This window comes from Plectrocnemia conspersa, unplaced genomic scaffold (assembly GCF_051122295.1).
Source record: "Plectrocnemia conspersa isolate PC_06_02 unplaced genomic scaffold, ASM5112229v1 ptg000002l, whole genome shotgun sequence".
NCBI lineage: Eukaryota > Metazoa > Arthropoda > Insecta > Trichoptera > Polycentropodidae > Plectrocnemia > Plectrocnemia conspersa.
In genome coordinates this window covers 10,942,725-10,967,038 of record NW_028277166.1, presented here as the reverse complement: position 1 = coordinate 10,967,038, position 24,314 = coordinate 10,942,725, and the positions used below count along the sequence as shown (strand labels likewise).

The 24,314-nt window shown below is 30.1% G+C and overlaps 1 protein-coding gene across 1 annotated transcript in view; it reads right to left on the bottom strand.

Annotated features, from left to right (window-relative positions):
* LOC148237638 (uncharacterized) overlaps positions 1-24,314 on the bottom strand; it is a 268,583-nt gene that overhangs the window by 231,624 nt on the left and 12,645 nt on the right. The gene's annotated exons all lie outside the window — the stretch shown is intronic.

The following is a 24,314-nucleotide window of genomic DNA, read 5'->3' as shown; positions in this document are numbered from 1 at the left end:
GGAAATCTGTGATTCTCGTTTGCTTTCGACAATTCCTCAATAATTTTCGAATATCCGTACGATTTTATCTTAAGGGTATAATATCGATATATTCGCATCCTCTTTGATGATGTAGTCCAGTAAAATTTCAACAGAAGACAGTGTCGTCTTGTGACTGATGTAATTGTTAGTATTTTTTATTCCTTCCTCTTCTGTTTCAGTGACAATAGAAACGATATCCGCACCATTAAACCATTGAAAACCAGGATTATTTGTATTGATCTTTTCTCGATCGGCATTTCCAACTCATTTTACATTTACTGTTTATCTGCATATTTCATAATCCAGGAAGAAAATTTCTCTAAATAAGTGTTACTCGTCTTACTTTTGCCCAAGGTTGTGCTATTCCATGTATATTATTCAATGTCGTCATTTTTTTTACAGAAATTGGTCAAACCATCAACTTCCTAGAATTCAGAGATAAGCAGCACTGTAACGCCAGACTATCGTTCGTTTACATTGAGATAAAAGTGAGCATTATCTATTTACAATATTGCTTTTTACGGTTACCCTTTTTTTTTAAGGATCTTATTTGGTTTTGAACCAATCTTCTAAGATATCTTTTCTCATCCATGCCCTTTTCATATATAAAACTTATTTTTCAAAATTTATTTTGAAATATCGAATTTATTTTAAGCCCGGAAAATCTGCACCCATATAATCAAGATTACACTATAACTATAAAAATAACTTTTCCGATAATCAATAGAAGTTTAAAAACGTCGGATTCACATGGGATTTTAACCCATGACATATCAATTGATAAGCAATGGATTATACCTTCTATCGTACTGGATTTAAAATGTAAAGTTCGCTACGGTAAGCGAGAGTATACGAATAGCAAATTTGAAATGCGATACACGAACATGGAAACGATTTTGAAAAAACCGTTATTTTTCACGTTTTTCTGACATTGACTGGCAAGTTCTCTCTTTAGATTCGACTGCTACGTATTTTATATATGTACATATATATATATATATATATATATATATATATATATATATATATATATATATATATATATATATATATATATATATATATATATATATATATATATATATATATATATATATATATATATATATATTTATATGTATATATATATATATATATATATATATATATATATATATATATATATATATATATATATATATATATATATATATATATATATATATATATATATATATATATATGTATATGTATATATATATATATATATATAAATATATATATATATATATATATATATATATACACATATATATACATATTTAAAAAAAAAAACAATTTATTTAGGTGTTTTATTTCGCGTTCATCTTTTTTTTTGAGTTTTTCTCTATATTTCGCCAAGATTGTCCCAGCATCATCAGGAGTTTCCACATTTTTTTTAATACACTTTTCTTACATCGCGCAGGGAAGGGTTTTTATTCGCAACTTTTAATTGGGCTTAATGTTAAAAACACGTTAGTTTGAATATTATTATCCTCACTGCTCCGCGGATAGGAGCATACTGAAAAAATTTTAATCGATCGCTTGTCGCATTGTTACAATTATTCAATCTTTGATATATATATATATATATATATATATATATATATATATATATATATATATATATATATATATATATATATATATATATATATATATATATATATATATTTTTATATATATATATATATATATATATATATATATATATATATATATATATATATATATATATATATATATATATATATATATATATATATATATATATATATATATATATATATATATATATATGGATTTTTAGATTTTCGCGAGTATAATTATTTTTTAAATCTCGGGATTCATGGCGATTTATGCTTACTTCTATACTCTATTTTTTATTTATTATTTATGGAATATTTTGAAACAACAGCCCTAGAAAAATCGATTAAAAAACCAAAAATCTGGTTAAGATATGTAGATGACATATTTGCAGTGTGGCCCCACACGGAAGAGAGGACTTGGATGTGTCCTTAATTTTCTCAACACCCAACATCCGAAAATAAAATTTACTATAGAAATTGAAGAAAATTGCCAATTACCCTTCCTGGACACACTAATCATAAAAAAGAAGACGGCTATCTAGGACACACAGTATTTAGAAAAAGTACACACACCAATAGGTATCTACATGCAAATTCATACCACCATCCGGCACAGATCAAATCGGTAGCAACCTCTCTATTCAATAGAGCTTAAATATTAGCCGACAAAGAAGATATCGACGATGAACTCAAAACTGTGAAAATAGCACTACAATCAAATGGTTTTATAAAAGAAAACTTGAAAGAAACAAAGAATAAAACAAAGAAAATTGAAAAAAAATACATAGGACATGCACGTCTTCCATACATCCAAGGGATAAAAGAAAAGATCGGAAGAACCCTAACGAAGCACAAAATCAGAACTATTTTTCAGTCCAAAAACAAAATTAGTTCAATGCTTCCTAACGGGAGAGATCATCTTAAAAATTAATCCCAAGAGGTATACAAAATCTCATGTGCAGATTGCGAAAAAATCTACATTGGACAGTCTAACAGACGCATCGCACACAGAGAAAACGAACATAAAAATGATGTAAAAAAATTCAAGAGCAGTTCTACTTTAGCCGAACATAGTTTTACTGAAGACCACAAGATTGATTAGGTCGGTGACATTTTTTTGTGATTTTATTTTTCGTAATGATTCTAAAACCGGAAGCCAAGATTTTGATAATATGCTACTATCATCTCTTTTGTTCATAGCGATTTTTTTGTGAATTTCTATTTCAAGTGCTTCTCGTTTTGTAGGAACAAAAGGGTTTTTAATAAAAGCTATTGTTATTGTGATATTTAGTAGCACAAAAATAGTAAATTCTAAAAAAAATCTCACAATAATGTATAGAATTTTAATAAAAAAAGTTTACTATACTTACATAACATGTTTGACAGTTCGCATAAATTAACTTTGCTGAAGTTGCGGTCAATGGTTGAAAAAGTTGCGGTTCTCTCCGTAATAGAGATAAAGGATTACGGCCGAATTATGCCAAAGAGATAATCGGACGACACGAAAACGAAAGTGTATGAATAAAATTAAGATAAACCAAGAGTCACGGACAATGAGGTACGCAGAGATTCGACAATGTAAAGGCGGACTAACTCAAATTGGTTTGGTGCAGATTTACTCTATTCCTTTATTATTTAGGCCGCAGTTTCGAATCAATTCTTATCACAACTAACTTATATAAGATTATATTAAAATTAACACCTGTTTTAAAAGATATTTTAGTAGTAAATATATAAGTAGAATTGATTTAAGATCCTTCCTTGACAAATATATACATATAATATATGTATATGTCGTTTATACATAGTATCAGATATTTGTAAGTTTTCTTTACAATATTCAAAAATGTCTTCAGACTTATTTTTAGCTTATGATATGTTGCATAAGCTTTTGAATTATGTCAGCAATAGTTTTATAGCATTATCTCATAAAAACAATTAATGATTTCTTGCAGCAAACCTACGATATCATATTTTCAGTTAAGAAACAAACACAATGACTTGTTACTCAACTCAATATATTACAATGAGTGAAACCCGAGCTTCAACATTGTTTAGGCGGGCTTACTCGAATCGGTTTGTGGATGTACATATTTTATTATTTAGTCCCCCCTAAGCGACGAAGGGGTGGAAAAACGGTGTCTTTTTTTGGTCTCGCGTGCATTGCCTTGTTTTCCGCCTAACATCCATCATCTATAATGCAAGCGTACCCATCATCATTTCCATAACGATCAGACATCATCGTGAAGTTTCGGGGCGGTGGCGATGATGGACGCCGTCTTGGGACGACCTGGGAAAACCTGGGCCATAAATAATTCATCGGGACTGGGCCGGGGCGGTTCAATTTCCCGGCCGAAAAACGTTTTATGGTTGAAAACGCGATTTCATCGAGGGAAATGCACAAGAATTTTGCACAAACATACGTACATTTTATATGTATCTGTATTTTCACGTTACGTCTGAGCCTACGTATCCACAGACCGAAAACAAAGTTCACCGTTCGAACGATATTTATGAGACATTTTTATTATTTCTTATGCGACGCTATATTTTCTGAGGGAGGCTTGAATTGAACATTTTTTCTCTTGTACTGCACACAATAGAACCTTCCTACACGAAAAATAGAAACATGTACTGCTTCTCTGTTAAAAATATGTTATTTTACAATCGTATCATATTATTATATTTATATTGTTAAAAATATGTTATTTTACAACCGTTTCATGTTGAAATATTGATCATATATTAGATATAATATAATGTTATTTATATTCATTTAACTTTTTCATTGAATTTTTTAAACAAAATAAACTTTCTTACAATAAATAATTATTGTATGCTACTTTTTTATTATGAATTTATTTTCAAGGACACAGTATTTCTGAGATTCGAAAACTTTCGAAACAAACTTGAACGCGTTAAGAAGTTTTTGACGTTTTAACAACTTTCACCGCGATGTGTTACCATTATGAAAAAAATATACAAAAATAAATATTTCACGCTCCCTTTACGACCGCTAAAATTGTTTATGTATTTAATTAGCATAACTTTTGATTCGTTATGTCTTTGGTGAGTGAGATAAACAGTAGTTGCAAATTTGATTTCTTAGCACATTTCAGCAATATATACCAACACTTATAAATTATTATATTATTGTGAAATGGCAATTATTATAAAAGAAGTTTTGAGAAGGAATTTATTACTTCTCAAAACATAATATGTGAACAACAATCGGGATTCAGAGAAAAACATTCCACTGAAACTGCATTACAAGTAGTGATAAATGATTGGCTGTTGGCTAAGGATACAAACAAAATCATTGGAGCAGTTTTCTTGGATTTCAAGAGAGCCTTCGAAACAATAGACAGAAAAATAATGTTAAAGAAATTGGAGAGTATAGGTATAAGTGATAGAGTTTTAAGATGGTTTAATAATTATTTACATAAAAGAAAACAAAAAGTTAAAATAAATTATGTATATTCTGAAGAGAAATTAGTGTCTTATGGAGTACCACAAGGGTCTAAATTGGGACCATTGTTATTTGTTTTGTATATTAATGATATAGTTAATAACGTAAAAAAATGTAAAAATCATCTATTTGCGGATGACACATTAATGTATTGCATAGGTGATAATATTAAAGAAATTGTAAATAATTTAAATAATGAATTAAGTATATTAGAAATATGGTTAAAGAATAATGTACTTAAATTAAATGAGAATAAAACTAAATGTATGTTTATTAATTATAAAAATGTGTTAGATGATAGTATCAAAATAGTAATAAATAACTCTAGTATAGAAATAGTGGATAATATAAAATATTTAGGAGTAATTGTTGATACAAAATTAAATTTTAAAGAACATTGTAATTACATATTTAAAAAAATTAGTAGAAAAATAGGTTTATTATCTAGAATAAGAAATATATTAAGTATAAATACAAAAAAAAATATTTACAATAGTATAATATTGCCCCATTTTAATTATTGTGCAACAATATTAAATATGTTGAATAAATTAGACAAACAAATGTTGCAAAAATTACAAAATAGGGCAATGAGAGTAATCTTAAATAAAAATAGATTAACTAGTTGTAAAAGTATGATTGATAGATTAGATTGGTTGAATGTTTAAGAAATATTGAGTATGAATGTTTTAGTATTTATATATAAGTTAGAAAATAATATGTTACCAGAATATTTTAATAAGTATTTAATAAGAAATAGAGATGTACATAAATATAATACTAGAAATAGAGAAAATTTAAAGATAGATAAGTATAAGAAAACGAGTACGGCTAGAGGAGTTATGTACGGAGGTTTTGATTTGTATAATAGTGTTCCAAGAATAATCCGAAAAAGCAAAAATATAACGGGTTTCATAAATGGAATTAAAAAACACCTTCGTACGTATAGAAATAAATTATAATATTAAGTCTTATTAGTGTATATTTTTATTTTCTATTGTGTATTTTTTATATATATTTTTTTTTATATATGTTTATATACTTAAAGTTGTTTGATGTAAAGATTAGCTATTAAGCTAAATAAATTAATAAATAAATAAAAAAAACATAAATTTCGTGAACCAAATGGCACCGATAAATGAAATACTTTGACTACGTAATCCGATGGGTTCAAATACGTATGTTTCTGTTACTAATGAATGGGAAAATAAGAAAAGTAATACTGGTTGAGAAATATCCGTAAATTAAACGTCTATTTAAGCTTATTCATAACAATCAACTCATTAAAAAAGTATTCGGATAATCGTGCAACTTATTAAATTGACTTCCATTAAATCGTAATTACATACATATGTAATTTTAACAGATATATTTCATTGAATTATTTTTTTTTGTATTGTCAAAATTTTCACTGCATTATTTAAAACTACAATTAAACCTTTATGTATGAGGCAAGAAATACAAATAACCAGTGCAATTTATTTGAGAAAATATGTTTTTATGTACATAAGGTTATTTTATATAGCTTTTCTATGAATGTATAAAATACCACTGTTTCATATACACATCAACTGAGATAAATTATATATAACAAATGTCAGAAAAAAGCAGTAAAAAATCCTTGCAACAACAACCAATGGCAATATTTTGTTAATATTAACATATTAACAAAATATCTCTTTTCTCAGAAAAACATGAGTAAACATCTGTTTTGATTTTTGCAGTAGGCAGAATATACTATATTTTATACAATGTTACAAAATGATTATAATCAATAATTCATTTAGTTGGGCAAACTCAGTATATTTTTGTTATGACCTATTAAATTTTCGACTTATGTGATGCAAAACCTATTTCTTTACTTGAACCTTTTTTCCAAAACCACCAAATTTGATTGCAAATATTATTTTATATAATACGTGCAAAACGGTTACGTTCAATACGAGAATTAGGCTTCTCAAACATCCGCTCGATATCCGCATGCATTATTCACACTATTGCTCGGTGCGAAAACTCGGTGAAAATATTAAATATCAATATTGATATTCGAGTCGAGAGTTTGGAGCCATTGTGGAAGCTGCGAGGCAAGAGCAGAGTTTCTCTGAAAAAATCTATTTACATCCGCCCCACGAGCCCCCACACGGGGGTTCGCCCCCGGACAGCGGCGGCCGAAATATCAATTTATTTTTTGCACCCCTGCCGACCGCGGGGATCAGGTTTTGCAACCCCTCAGATTATTATTGTTGTGTTACTTCGGGCTGACATAATCTAACGTTGGATGTGAAGGCCTCGGCCAATTTTCATCTACAAACTGCCGTTAAAAATAATATTCAGTACACTTACTTGAATTTATTTATATGTATATAATTCATAAAGTAATTGTGACTATAGTAAATATCAGATATGTATTATTTTTATTATATTTTCAATATAAAGACAAACATATATATAATAGTAAACAAGTGAATAGTACATAGCTAATTCAGAACAATACATGTTTTGCTTTGCTATCTTTTTGATTGTTTGTTACTGGTGTTATTTAATATAAGGTTAAGGTAGAACAATATTCTGTAAAAACTAAATCTTAAAAAGCACTAAAAAACTATTTATGTCATTTTATTCCTTTCTTCTAACAACTAGGGAAGGAAAAATATACATAACATGTAGGAAGTCTCTTTTAAATAATTTACATACAATTATAGTAGGTTTACTTAATTTATATTATAGTCTTATTCCTATCTTAATATATTATCTCATTAAAGGTGAATTCGAAGTACTTTTGTTAGTGGTCATGATATTACTTATGTTAATTAAATATATTTGTTAGTTTTAATACACTCACACGTTTAACTACGTTTAGTATAACATTGCCTTTTAGCAGATTACTTGTCAGTATGTTGGGGTGAGTTTTTAATCTGTTAAAATATTGTTCATTTAACTTTTTAATTGTTACTTTTACATTGACACAGTTAATATATATTTGTTAAGCACAAACCGAAACTTTCACCGGCAATTATTTTATCGCTTTGCCGCTTATTAGGTCATAACCAAGTGTTTTAAAATTAACATATTACTTTAAAGATCTTAAAATAATAATAATAATATAAATATTTGATAATAAAAATATACAATATTTTTCGTATGGTAATTCAATTTTATTTTTATGAGTACTGTTAAATTATTTCATAAATATATTTTTAATTATATTTAAACGACTACTGTATGCATTATTAAGGCCATACAATTATTGACTAAATAAGTTTTAAGCGTTCTTTAACAAAATATGAATTTTGTATTAAATTTACCACACCTTATGTATCATTCACTAAAAATAATGGAATAGTAATTTTCTTTGTAATAAATAAATGTTTAATGATAAATCCAGATGAAACATTTTTTTTAATAGTTAATGTTGTGTTTTTAGTTTATATGTAACATCAACGGCACAGGTATCGTAAAAGTGAATCAAATCTGTTACATATTTAACCTTTGAGTTGCCGAAATCGGCTTTGGCTTCTTTGGGGAGATTTGATGTCATGATTGAATAAATAATCTGATACATTTTTATTGTGTTGTATGGTATTTTATATCAAAGTTAATACCGTGTATTTCCGAACAAATATATTTTTATTATAAAATATGATACATCGATATATATTGTAGTTAGTGATCCCAAAAGACTCGGCAAGCAAATGGTTAAACGTCTGACGTACTTATTGCATTAATGTTATAAATATTAAATATTAAATAAATAATAAAGCATGAAGTTTTTATGTTAATTAACTATTAAAAATATTTTATTTTTTATGAGCACATTTTTTGCGAATTGTCTGAAAAATAAATTTTAAAACATTTTGTTCCGCCATTATCTTATGCTATACAAAAAATAATTAATCTTATACATATATACGAAATAGCAAAAAATACATTAATTAAGAAATAACACAATTTTAAGAACAGAAAAGTTTATTTAAGTACCCAAAATTCTCGAAAATTAAATTATTTCCCCGTTCTATAAAATATACGTTTACCTTACAAATGCAAAATAGATTGATCTTCAAAAAGTAATAGTAAAGATATATAGAATATCATGGAACTACAAACAGTTGAATCTAATTTTAATATGAATATAATATTATTCAAAACAAAACTTATATTTTTTTTAATTGAAATTTTCGCTGCAATTTTATGTGTCTAGAAACTTTTTGATAAATGCAATATATTCTACTTTTATTCCCATTCATAATCATATTATAGTGCTCGAGCACGTGTGCACGTTAAATGGAAAAATAATTTTAATGCCGGACGAATTTCCCCGGAGGTGGGCACGGGAATATATCCCGTTGCAGTAATATGTGTGGATTATTTGACAGCGGCCGGGGGGCGGGTCCCCGGGGCTCCCCAACCCAGGGATTCTTCAGTAGAGGAGCAGGCGGTCGGGTCAGCCCATAACAACTAGATTTACAGTGGGTCACCCTGTGCACTGAATGCGAAAATACACTCCAACTTTTTTTGTGCACAGCACTTTTGGACCACGAGGCGGTTGCATTACTCTCTTAACCAAGTCGGGTATTTCGTGTTCTGTGTAAATCTATTTCAAAATATATACAACGTATATGTATGCATTTTAAAAATATATTCTGTTTTTACATATACGTAATTTACCTTTCAATTTCGCAGCGTAAGAATGTATTGGAACTTGATTTGTATTGTAAATTTAAACCACCTGTATAATTTGTTTTAATTTTGAGGTCATTATAACGACTATTTTGCACTAAGAAAAACACGCTCGAAAGTATGTCATACCAGCATTTTCACAACAATAGAAGAGAGATCTCGTAACCAAGCAATTGCGTTATCAATATTAAATATTGCACTGACACACCCATCCTGCGCATAATACTATTGTTATTCTACTCTTTAGTTATTGATCACCTTGGACATCTAGACCGTTTAAAATGTGAACACGTTTTGTGGGTGTGTCCTTTTGATTGTTATAAGACTGTTTCAATATATGAAAAAATATTAAAAAAATATTGCTAATTATATTTAATTATATTAAGATTAAATATATAAAATTATAATTAATTACGAATTTTTAGTTAATTATTAAGGGTACCAAATCTAAGTTTAATAACTATTTCGTTATGGTAACAATGTATTATTTTTAAAAAAATGTTTACGTGTTGTACCGTATAATTAAAAAAAAACATTGACCATCGTCACAAAAGTCTTGTTCCTCATTACTGGTCCCCAAAACGTGCACATCTCAGATATGAAAATAAAATAAGTGCCATGAATGGTAGGAAAATCGGCGCACAAACAGCCCACGGCGCTCGGGGAAAAACCGATGGAAAATATACATCTCACTCGAGAGAGTTTCCCGGGCGGGCAGGAAATAAAATAAAATAATGGCCTTCGAAACACTTTGCGTTCTCGGCGGCCAAGCCTCCGGGAATTCGGGATGAAAGTCTTTGGCAGACTCGCGAAAATTATGAATGCCGAATTTCGAACGGAATGGACCCGCGGAGCCCGAAATTTCGTCAAAGGAACGCCCGATTGGACAAAGCGAGCCTCGAATCGAACTTAGCGGCGAATTAAAACTTTTTATTAGCAAATTATGGGGAGAATTATAATGGATATTACCTCTCGTAGAATAAGCACAGTTCGTACAAAGGGTAATTCCCAAAAACTGATTTAAAGTGATGTCTGTGTATAGTGCATACGTATAATATATTGTAATATTTTACCAGACAAAATGTTCAATTTAATTGGTGTTATTATTACTAAAAGCCAACTAAAAAATGTGGCATATCCTTACTTTTATAGCAGCATCTTAAGATGCTGCTATAAAAGTAAGTAATTGCATTGCAAAAAGTGTATTCTTAATTAATCTTAAGAATACTTAACATATATAAATATTTATAGATTCTTTTACTATAACATATATAGATACTAAAAATAAAAAAATCAATTAAACAGCGCGTGGTATTATTTAACACAACACAATTGATTTTAACGGATAGATTTTTAGCTCTTAGGATTTTCTCAATGAACAAATTATTAGGTTTTTTGAAAGACGAATTTTCAATAGAGATTTTCTAGGAAATCTCAAAAAAATATTTTGAATCCTGAGATACACTTATAAAGTCCCTCGAGATTCGATATTTTATATATTTCATATTTAGATATATATTTTAACATGGTAAAGGAAACAAATTTATGTTATAATAAATTACTTCTCTTCAGAGAAAAATGTTGCAAAGATGTAACGACGATGTCTGTTTATTCGTAACATTTTAATGAAGCGATAATTATTTTAAATTCTTTATTGTGAGCATAAAAAATTAAGAGCTTTAAATAAGATTTTCAGAAGATATAAAATAAAACAGTTATATTATTTTTTATCATGACGAAATATCGTCAGTTTGGGAAAATAGTGTTGAAACAATGACATAAACCTATGTGATGTCTTATAACACTTTGAATTTTTTTACCAAATTAAAAACACCTAAGTATTCTTAGATTCATTTAACGGCTAAAGAACAGATACTATGACTTCATCTATCAAATTCATAGTATTTTAAATACCTTTAATTTAAAAATATATTTTCTTAAATTTCATAAAAAAAATAAACACAACACCATTGCATATATAAAAGAGTCTTTAAAAACTCAAGGATTAGACATAATAAAACATAGTTAAAGTTTGTAGTAACATCTTAAAACTAACTACAAGAACATTTAATACTGATAAATACACTTTTTTACAATATGATCTAAATATTCAAGAATTTGCGATTTATTTACATAAATAATTAGCCATTATATATTTAAAATGTATATTTTTAATAGTAAAATTATTAATATATTATTAGAGTTTACAGTTAATTATATTTAAATTTATTCTTTGTATATTTCATAAAAAATAATTTAAATAATATATTTCAGAATAATACACTTAACGATAGCATAAGTCTTTGTCGGATTTTCTTCGTTCTTTAGCGTCTCATTATATTCTCCACTCTTTCCTCCTTCGAGTTTGTTGTACCTGGGCCAATCCTCGAGAGCACTTAAAACTGCATTATTGCATATATTTTTTTCTTCGCGTTGGACTGCTATTCGAACGTTTTCATTGAAATGTATTTTTTTATCACATTCAATATTTTCCGTATCATTAAAATAGCTCAGTTCATTTCTAATTTTGTATGTGTGTTTTATAATATAATTAAACTTATATACATTTTAATATATTGTATAAATAATTCTTTCTCCCGTCGACTGATCTCCGTACGCGATAATTACTTTCACATCAGTGTTGCAAGCCTTTAAAAAACTCGTCTCCACCATAAATTCAAACGTCAATCAATCGAGCGCCAATCAGATATGCGATTCCAGATCGCACATCCGCCGTTCCATCTTAGCCCGCCGTTTTCCACCTCTTTCCCCGATGCCATTTCCGTTTCCTAATGACATTTCAGGCCCCGGGTTTCTCGCACTTAGCATAAATAATCGCCGGCAAATTCCCCTCCGGCGGTGAACGTAAACCAGATTGGGGTTGCGGATTTAATTTGTAAATGAATTAATCCGGCGACCGGATTTTTTCGGTTTGTCAGGGCCGAATTTCTCGTTTCGTCGGTTCTCCCGAACAGAGGGACGAATGGGGAAAATGGAGAAAATGGGGCCAGTGGCAGTTTGTAAAGCGGCGAGATGGATGGCGACAAGAGGCCGTTTGTTTTTGCAAGTGTAAAGATTTATCTGAATTACGACCGCGATCGTGCGCTTAATACCGCTGCTTAATTTGCACTTAATTAAAATTAAATAAAATCAATATCAGTAGCTAACAACTAATACGCTCAAACAATAGTCAATGACTGATACCTGAAAGACGTGAGCTCAAATCTCATATGAACCCTAATGTATATCAATTTCTATCGTGAGTAGGAGATAGGAATTAGTCACTATTAGGTAATTATAATTATAATAAACCAACTGAGATTAGGTTTTCTTGGATTTTTCTAATCTCGCAGATAAATATTGTGATGAAAAATCAACAACTTCGGTGACTTTCGGCTGCGAGCTTTAGAGTGCCCTAAAGAGTCGCGATCGCGTCCCTTTATCTTACCTGTTGCGACCAGGACGTCAGCGCCTGAGAACGCTACAGATCCAGCTTTTCAACGAGCTTGCCAAACACAATGATGTTTTCGGCAATAGCTATGATAAGCTGTGGGATGTTGCCCATCTATTTAAAGTGTGCACCATACCTATTTTTTAAATTATTTTTATTGTATAATTATTATCCATCATGGCGCACTGGATAAACCCATCAAGTCATAATGATCAGATTTGTAGCAATAAATAAATAAATATTAAAGATTTGCGTAGAATTTTGAGAAGATATGTTTAAGGAACAAATTTCACAAAGATGGTTTAAAAATTACATGAACCACTTTAAAAAACATAACATTCAGGTAGACCCTCAGATTTTGACGAATAACTATGAAATGTCTTAAAAAATAATCAAAAAAAACTATCAAGAACTCTTCGAAATCCTTACACTAAGCAAAAAAACTAATTATTTTATATTTATAATATATAAATTAAAAAAAAGTATTGCGCTTGTTTTTATCTGCCAAAGTTAAAATAAAAACTAGCTTTAAATGATTTTTAAATGGCAATGTTCTTTTATTACACTTAGGGGTGGTCAGCCATAATGACTTTACTGTGTATGTTGCTATAAATGAGCTCGAACTTCTTGATAAAAGTCAAATAAACACGTCTATGTAAATCTATTATATGTAACTAGAAGGTGTAAAGGATGCGAAACTTTCTCCCAATTAACAGACAGAGCTAGTTAATTGGGAAAAAGTTTTATTTTTGAAAAATAAAGCAAGACATTAAGAAGAAATATGTCTTAACAAGAGACAAGTGCATATTGTATTGATTATAAATAAAATGTGCTAGCACAGCTAGAAATTTCTACGATAATAGCTATGCTAGTTAAAAATAAATTATCAAAGATAACCCAGCTGAAAATTAGAAAAAGGCCATCTGCTTTTAAAGTAGAGTAGTTGTTCTAAAAAATTGACTCAATAATATTTTTCCTATAATAATTTATGAAAATTCAGTTACCAACCATTATCATTTCATATTATCTGTATAAATTGTGCATAATTGCGTGAATTAACTAATGGTTTATAATAGACCAACTAAATAACAATATTCGACGAATAATCGAAAGTCAGCGCGTCTTATAAAATTAATTATGAATTAATTATATTTTTAAGCTATTATGTAATATAATATTTAAAGGGTTAAATTTAAATTATTTTATTTAACAACAGCGGTCATCCACATCTGCACCAAAAATATATCATGTCAAAGTAAATAAATTAAAAGCACAAAGAAGCCGAGCGCTGTAACTACAGCAGCGACCGCAGTAACTTCCTCGGATAATGCAAGTCCTCGGAGGTCTGTAATTAAAACGGGAACGGGTAATGTTTTCCCGAGGGTGGACTCGATTAAGGCACGGAGCTTAAGTTATTTTTTTTCCAACAAAAGATACGACACAAACACGGATTAACTACAAAGTCGGTTAAAATGAATAATGGCGCTCCGCCGCATCCACCTACAAATTGTTGGAAAATTTCACTTAGGAAATATGTAAATTTTAAAAGACATGTTAAAGCAATGATTCCAAACGCTTAAACTTAATATGTTAAATTTAAAAATAGGACAAATAAAGTTACTAGGGCTTAAGCAACTCCACGCTATGTACAAGTCTCGTCTTAATATAAATATTAAATAATATTTTCAAGTATAAGATTTTCTTTGAAACGTTGCATAATTTAACTAAAATATTCAAGCAAATAATTTTAATTAAAAGTATAAAATACAAACGATTATATTTGCATTACTTTTATTTTAGTTTTATATGATTATTTACTTTCAATATTTATGTATTTCAAAAATATAAAATACTGAAATTCGCACTGAATTTGCAAGGATTGGATAAAATCAACATCGGTAAAAGAAATAATTGTTTATGGCACGATATTCCAAATACGATTAAACGGATTTGTAAATATGTTACATACAATTTCAGATCAATTACTATAAAAACGCTAAATATAACTACTTATAAAGAGCTAATTAAACACCGTGAAATATCTGTATGTATGTATCTAAGCAAACAGCGTTTATTTCATCACAGTCGATGAGCACAAAGCTTATGGAAATAAGATTCAAAGCTCTACATAAACCACGACTTTCAAAAATAAATAAAAAATAAAAAATGGAACAGACTTGATTCAGTCCGACATATCCAACTTTAAGATCAGTATTTTAATATAAGACTAAGAAATATCATTACGGTCAAATTTAAGAGTATTTATGTATATGTTTTTATAGTTGCATGATAATTATGTTAATGTACGTAGATCGCATGAATATAATCCTAAATCTAAATGTAGGAATCTACTTTAATAGATACATATCAAAAAAGATTTTAAAATTGTCTACAATTAATTATTTATATATATATATATATACCAAAAAAGCAACACTATTTTACATAATTTGGGGTTGTTTTGCCATTATATGGATTTTTTAAGCTAATGAGAATGTAATAATAAATCAATTATAATAAAAATTTGGAGACCAATAAGGCTATTATATCAAATAAGTCATAAACGGTTTTTATATCGGGTCGGTATGTCGAACCTCAATGGCAGGACTCACTCGTTAACGTCGGCGTATTGGTGCGCTCTTAGGTTGAAATTCAAAAGCTTATATGTCAGGTTATTATTATTAGTTCAATCGAATATTCGAACTATTCGCTCGATTTTCAACTATTGACAAATATTCGAAAGTGAAAATGTAGCAAACAAAAAAATAATTTATAATTTTACAATTGGTCAACATCAGTGAAATTGTATTATTGCACGAATGTTCATAGCATTTTGGTCTTAACAGGTGATGTGTAGCTTTACAGTAATCAAAAATCAATTTGACCGCTGTGAAACGTTCATTTTTTGTTCAAACCCAAACCCGAAACGATTAAAACAAACTAGTTCAAAGTTCAAAAACTATAATTAGCTTTAAAACTTTCAATAGGTGAAGCTGTGTTTGGTTAATTCGTTTAGGTTAGGTTTGTGCCACCATACAACTATGTAATTAATTATAAATCATTTTTATAGAAAAAAGCACTATTATGAAAATTATGTTGACTTATATAACTCAGATTAAATACTCTTTAATATTTTATTATTTTTTTATTGAACATTTTACGCTTGTCGAATAACAGTTGAGAGCAGCATATATTTTTACTAACACCAAAAATATCTATCTACCTGTAAAAATATGTTTTTAATATGATTTCACTGAAATTCCAGTGAAAATATATTTTCACTGGTAGTACAAATGCACTGTAACACATACACATATAATTTCGTAGTATACTTCCTATGAGTTTTTGAAATGAATAGTCATTTTATAATTATGTTATTTTTAATGTTGTGAAAATTGAGAAACACCGTGTTAAATGAAAGAAAAACGGAAAACGGGGTTATCACGTATCCTAGTATAATTCTGTGATTTATTGCAACGGATGCTACGGCATCACATCCTGGCATTATTTTTCAATTAGTTCGGCTGAAAAATCGTTAGTCGCCGCCGCTGGATTTTCCGGAAAATTACTGAATAATTTTTAATGCAGTGCGAATTTTCCGCGTCGCGAGGCACGTTGCGGGCAAACTAACCGGAAGAGTTTTCAGCGGGTTCAAAATGTAGTACAATGCTGTATACTCATGTATGCACTAAAATGGTGATATTAGGTCAACGAGCTTTACTGATACTGTTTTTGTTTGTATGCGGATATAATAATAATAATAATACTGTTTTCAGAGAGTGTAAATGAAAATCTTTCGTTGAGCTTAAATGTGCTTTCGTTTCATTTAACTATTAGTTTATATACATATAGACTGCCCAAAAATGTTAATATTGATATATGTAGATAAATGCCAAAGATACCTAAATAACCTTCTTGCACATAAACTGCAATAGCTTCACTGGAGCAGATAATTGGCCATCCTGCACCCTAAATTGAACCCTATTCACTACTTTTGTGGTAAACGTTGGAGATAAAAGTCTACTGAGAAAGATCTACAGCCTAACTGTATTTGTACTGGCATAGGGGAGCTTTACAATGCGATTTTAAACGAAGGGGGATGTTGCGTATAGTTATGATGTTCATGTCAAAACTTTTGTTTTATAGTTCAAATTTTAATACAGAATTATATAAATATGAGTTAAATAACAACATATTTTAAGCAATGTACAAAAGTAATAAATTAACAATAATATATTACATACACTGCATTAATAAAACATATTGTTATTATCACGCGTAAACTTATCACATTTTTAACAACATAATAATAGATTTAGGCGCGGATTAAAATATTACATACAACAGCGACTGTTTCGTTTTCCCTCCCCGGTCGTAATCGGCTTAAAAGAGCTTTAACAAGCAATAAAGATAATGAATTTTTCAGCGAGCAAATTCGAAAGTCTTGAGAAGTAAAAAAGAGTCGACTTTCAACCATACCTAACTGTATCATATGTATATTTAAATAAGGTCGTGTAAATTAATTATGGCAGAGTTTAACGGTTCATTAAAATGTTCGAGATATCCGTTTTTTATATATCATCGAGCGCCTTTCAAAAGGCGAAACTAATTATTCATCGGTTGGTGAAAATTTTGCCCCGGGTAAAATTGGACCATAGACAATTTATCGCCGGGAATCCGTGTCCAGAAATTCGGAGAGATAATAAAGATAAATGAGGGGGAATCTTGCCGATTTGGGAACTTGTTAAGGAATCGCGGTGGAAGGATTAAATCGGTACGCAGATGACCGAGCTACGGGCAATTCAATTCAGCTTTTCGCGAAGTGTTTTCCCGGAATGCCCGGATCGATTCGGCTTAGTTTTGGGAACCTAATCTGCGTGGTGAGGATTCGTATTCGAATTCGTATAGCATTATTTTTGGTCTTATAATAAAATATATAATAAATCTGTAGCAATAATAGATTTCTGAGATATTCTAAGAATAGAAAAAAAATATTTATAAACTTTCATTTATCGTATAAAATGTATATTCCAAATAACCTTTTATAAACATTGGAAAGGCTAATATGATATTTTATTTTTATTTTAATATTCCGTAACCTGACAGACATAAGCTCGATGCGTTACGAGATAAATCTATACCAACTGGATAAGTTAATCAGACTTTGAGAATACCTATACGTAAGTATTAAGGCATTCGAACCGGGTAAAACCGGAACCGGGTACCCGGGTACCAGCCATGTTTTTTTCATGGAACCGAAAACCGGGTAATTTTCGACGGGTATCCGGTTAATTTCATTTGAGTAATTTTTTCCATTATTTCAAATTAAATGGAAGAGCCGAATCGGCGTTCTTAAACGACTAACGTCTTTGAACGACAAAAAAAGGGACAGCACTTAGCGACCTATAGATTTCAAGATAAGCGAATGCATAGATAAGGATTATTTTGAAAGGATGCAGTTGTAAATAAAAATAAATTTTAATGCGTTGTAGTGAAAATATAACACATTAGATTCGTTAGTGTTTTTAAAATATAACTTTTTACAAAAAGAACATCACTAAAACTTTGTTTCTCTACCTACATATAATACATATAATATATACAATCATCTAATTTCATTTATAATTGTAATAAAATTTATTACCTCTGTATTTTTCATGTGCAATTTGTATTATATTATTATTGCCAAATATGTGTTAAAATTAATATTTCGGTTTTGTACTGTTACACATGTATGTAGTGGGGACCCGACAAAGCCGCGGCGGACAATCCCGCGCCGACTAAGCCGCCTCGACATAGCCGTGCAAGACAATCCCGCGCAATAAAACCCCGACATTCCCGCGACGATAAAGCCACGCCGACATTGCCGCGCAAATCAAAATTATAAAATTGAATAAAATGAAAGAAAATGATTTTTTTAATTTTAATTATTTTGTTTTGTGGACAGCTCTATCACTAGTGATTCGCTTTTTGAACAGTTAGTCATAGATTGGATGATGCTGGACAGTTACAAAATATACCGAAATGAAAATAAATAAATACAATATCATTAAAAATAGGTTAGGTTGTTTGGTTCTACAGTGAAAGTCGGCGCGAGCGGTAGCGAGACGCCTCTCTTTTCCTATATATATTTTTAATTATTAATAAATAAAAACCATGTTATAAAATCAATTTTGTTTTGACTTTGTGCGGCTATGACGGCGCGGCTATGACGGCCCGGCTTAGTCGGCGCGTAGGTAGTATATAAGTATATGTATATATGTACCTACCTATGGAATGTAAAAATATTTCGATTGAGTAAAGTATTAATCATTACATAATATGTTGATTTTATTTCAATACCTTATTTTTTTTTAAAATGATATTAATTATTAAAGTAAACTTAAATATATCACGTCATATTTAATCAAAGATTCAAATTTAATAAAAATTGGACTCTTAACGGCTTACAAAAAATACCCGGAACCGAACCGGGTACCCGATTCTTTCCCGAAAAATACCTGTATAACCGGGTAATTAATTAGCCCGGGTATTTGGATGCCCTAGTAAGTATTATCTACCATACTAAAATTTTGGGAATCAATGACACGTATATATTATTAATTAATAATTATTATGTGTGATATAATTTATAATCTAGATGCGAGTTTTTAATAATAACGCATTTTTCTAAATAAAAATACTCTTTGAAAGGTTTTAATAAAAAAAATGTATACAATTTTTTAACACTCAAACTCGTCTTATTTTTGTAATAAGTAATAAAATAAGATATTCACATAAGAAACCTTTCCGGAGATCTTTGAAAATATGCATACTTTCTCGGAATATTGAAAGTGTTTGAGCGAATTTTTTATTACTCTAACCGGCCGGCGGTTTTATTTTTGCTTTGGTGATTTAAGAACCCGCTCAGATAAGAAAAAAATACGCATGGAAATCGGTAGAACGGAAATTGCTATTTTTATTTTTCGATTATCCAAAAAGGTTTTTTTATATTGTTTTTGTAAAGTACATAGCAACAGCTGTTATTATCAATTGTCTCACGTACAGCCGAAGGGGTATTAAAATTATTGTTAAAACAAATGGAAAATATCAATTTTGAGCTAAGCTCGAAATTTCAACGGACAATTAAAGAAAAGTTATATAATCGAAGAAAGTAGACATTAATGTCATTAATTAAATATTTGCAAAATCCAAATTTTTATCAGTCAAAAACAGAATGACTTCTTTAGTTACTCTTCAAAAGCAGAAATATGCGAAATAGGGTCGGTAGGTATTAGGTCGACAAATTCTAAGGATCCTCGCGTCTCTGTTTTATCATAAGAATCCATTAAAAAAATTTTAAATTTATCATTAGCGCAGCAATTGGAGAAAAAAAAATTCTTTCAGCCTTACAGAGTAGTAGAAGAGAGCCAACATTTTACCAAAATAAAAAAAAACAATATTTAAATCGACAGGCAAAAGATCAAATAATTTACTGTGCCTATTTGCAGTCTTGTGGATTAAACCAATATCAACACAAAACGATAGGAATTTTTCCATATTTTTAACAAAAAAAAAGTAACGAAGATGTTCGATTCTTCTTTAGATGGCATGTTTTTTGTAAAGGGCTATGTTAAGAATAATATGTAATAATGTATCTGCAATACTTTACTGTATTACAAAAAAATTTGGGAAGTGAAATCGAGAATTCTCATTTCTCAAAAAATGAAAATCATTGAGAAATCATAATGCATTGACAGATACTATGATGAATGTACGAGGAACCTTACACCAGTAAAGCACAACAACAAGACTTAGCAGTCACATGATTGACGTTGAAATGAAACTTGCCCTGAGGGCGTACCAATACGCCGACGTTAACGAGCGAGTACTACCACCGGCATTGACGCAGTTTTTGAATGGAATCGAGCTAATTACTGATTACAACGCAAACAATTGACATCAGTCTCCAAATAAGAAGTAACGGAATTAAGGGTACACCTAGTGGCGTAACCATGGGGTGGGGCGGAGGGGGCGGAGGGGGCGGACCACCCCGGGCGGCACTTGCTTGGGGGCGGCATATTCGCAATGGGATCGTCTAGTATGGTTCTTAACCCTGAATGCACTAAAACATATATAAATCCACGAATAACAATTTATTATTTTAAGAAATGCTGATTTTATGACCCTGCAAAAAATGTATGGGGGGGGGGCGGCAATTTTAAGGATCGCCCTTGGCGGCACATACCCTAGCTACGCCACTGGGTACACCTATACAACCTTTTCGATTTAATACCTCGTTGGGTCTACTCTAAGTCATAGCGAAATAAATAAACGGCCAGCAACAGCAATTATTTTATATTTATTTTTCATTCATGTCAGGAAATATAATATATATCATATAGGGGGCGTACCAATGAGTTATAAATATAAAAAAACTTTAAGTTAATATTATAAATCTTGTATTATTATATATTACTGATTGATAGACAGTCGTCTTTCTTTGTCCAAAGAAGAAGAACCACAATTTACCAATTTAGAAAGACAAATGTGAAAAGTATTACGCGTTTTCGTTGATATATTGCGCAATATCGCGGTTTATTTTTTTATTCTTCTCGGCAGTGGCGGTGCGTGAGACACGATAATTTTCATTTATACGAGCCAGCGACACTTCATAAAAGAAAATCCGGTGAGTCATTTTTCAGTTTTGCGGAGTGAGCGCGCGCGCTCCACCGAGTTGCCGAACAACTCACCTCCAAACTGCAATCATATTAATAACATCGCGGAGTGGATGAAATTTCCCATTTAAAATACGGGACCGGGAACTTCGCCGAGGAAACTTTCCTTCCGGCTTTATTTCCGCCGACGGCGAAGTGTGACGTCACGGTAACAGTATTAATTTACGCGGGCGAAAAATAAAATTCCGCGTCGCGAGCTTTCTTGGGGCCCCGAGGAAATGGACGGAAAATGGCGCATTCGATGTAATTATTGTTGCGATAATAGCTGCGGGCGTATCCTTGGCCTGGTTTTACGATGCGCACTAACTACCTATTCAACCTATATGGAGTCGTAAAATTTATAATTAATTGTTAAACGACACTTTTCTCTTTAGCAAAAACTTTTAGAGCGCCCGAGCGCGCCTTGAAAATACCACCCTGCCACCCGTTTTCCAACGTTACAATATAAATTATAAACTGCCGCTTGCTTTGACCTTGGCCTTGCCTTGACCACGCCCCTTTTGACACTTAAGTAGGACAATAAAATATAGATTTTCAACAGATATTAAAATGTAAGGAAAACTTTTTAATTAAGGTAAATTTTAGTATTATTTTTATACATAAAATATGCATTACACCCCGACACATTCCAAAAATAGTTAAAAGTGTTTTTTAAATATACTCACAAGTTGATAATGGTATTCAAATAAAGCAACATCAGTTCCATATAACCATCCATGTACTTGACGACGTCGGGCTTCTGATACAACTCTTACAATTCGCCGTTATATGACGACCAGATCCCGTACGAGAGTGAGGCGAGCGAAACACTTGCCTTAGGTGAACGATGAAGTGCTGAATTGGTAGTCAATAAATAAAAAAAAATGATTTTTAATTTGTAAGCTTATCAATTTCATAAGTTTTTTGCATGCAATTAAAATTTATTGGCTATTTTCTGGCACGTTTAAGTAGAGGGTCACAAATTCAAACGAGCCGCTAAGAGAATTGTAAATTTAAAAATAATTGCTTTGAACCCTTCCAACATTCATATTTTGTTTTTTTTTCGTAAATCCAACGGAAAATCTATTTTTCATATAAAATTAATTTCAATACACTTAAAACTCAAAATCATTCTTTCCACACAAAATTTCTAAGAACAAAAAGGTTGCAAAATTGTATTTACTTTCTTTTTGACGCCCTCGCTGATTTGTACTACTTGTAACAGGAGTATAGATGAGAGTACATGTTAATCTAAAGTGTATTTTTCGTGTTTTGTTTTTATTTCCGAAGTTGCTATGTAAGTGAATTTTCAAAAATTATTTTTAATAAAATTCATTTTTTTTCGAGCAAAATATTTTTCTAACGTTTTTACAGTGTGTCCAAACAAATAATTATTTGAGTAACGGTGAAGTCAAAACCTTTCAATGAGCAGGTAGGACTCTTCTTCTGTGACGCGTTAGGATGGGGTCAGTAGATGAGGTCAGTTATTTAATATATTTCACGATTAGTTCCGTATATGCAAACGATTTGAAACTATTTTTCTGTGCACTTATCGAATAGGACCAAAAATGTATTTTGAAGCGGCTGCGAAATGCATCAAAAAGTCAAAGGCATTCATAAACAAGTAGATACAAAGGTTTTAACACATCAAAAAAAACTGATCGGCTATCTGCAGTACATATATTATTAACCCTATGTGAGTTTTTTGCTTTCATTTCGACCTCTGAAGTTTCTATAAAAGGTAAGTTTTCAGAAAATTATTATATGAATTAATATTTTTTTACACCCTTACTGATTAATAAATTGAAATAGTAAATAATATTTTTTACAAGTGTCTATATATAAGTAACTTAAAGTGATTTTTTTGTGTCATTTCGACGAAGATTTATGAACTTATTTTTTTTTTGAGTGAAATAATTTATTTATATATTTTATTATTTTTAGAAGAACAAGTGTTATCTAGAAAAATAATGAAATGACTCAAAATAGTGCAGCACAATTACAAAATTGGCTAACGAGTAAATTAAATATTACACATAATACAAAAACTGCCATTGAAGAACGAAACGGAGGAGTAGTTAAAAAAATTAAATGCAAGAAAATTAAAAATAAATTTCAACGATTCTTTTTCCTGATTTCAGTAAAAATTAAAGGAATGAAACATATCTTAATAACACAACTAAGATGGAGCTATGAAAAACTGTATGAAATTTCATCAATCAACCAGTTGTGAGGCATTTTAGTTTTGCGGTACGACGTTAGGACTCCTCAGCAATTGTCAGTATGTATCTATAGTGTGTCAAAAGCACAAGTTTTTTTTATTATATATATCGGTAACTTACGATAAAAAATTTTCGAAAATCTGATACAAAATAGACATTAGGTTTTACTGC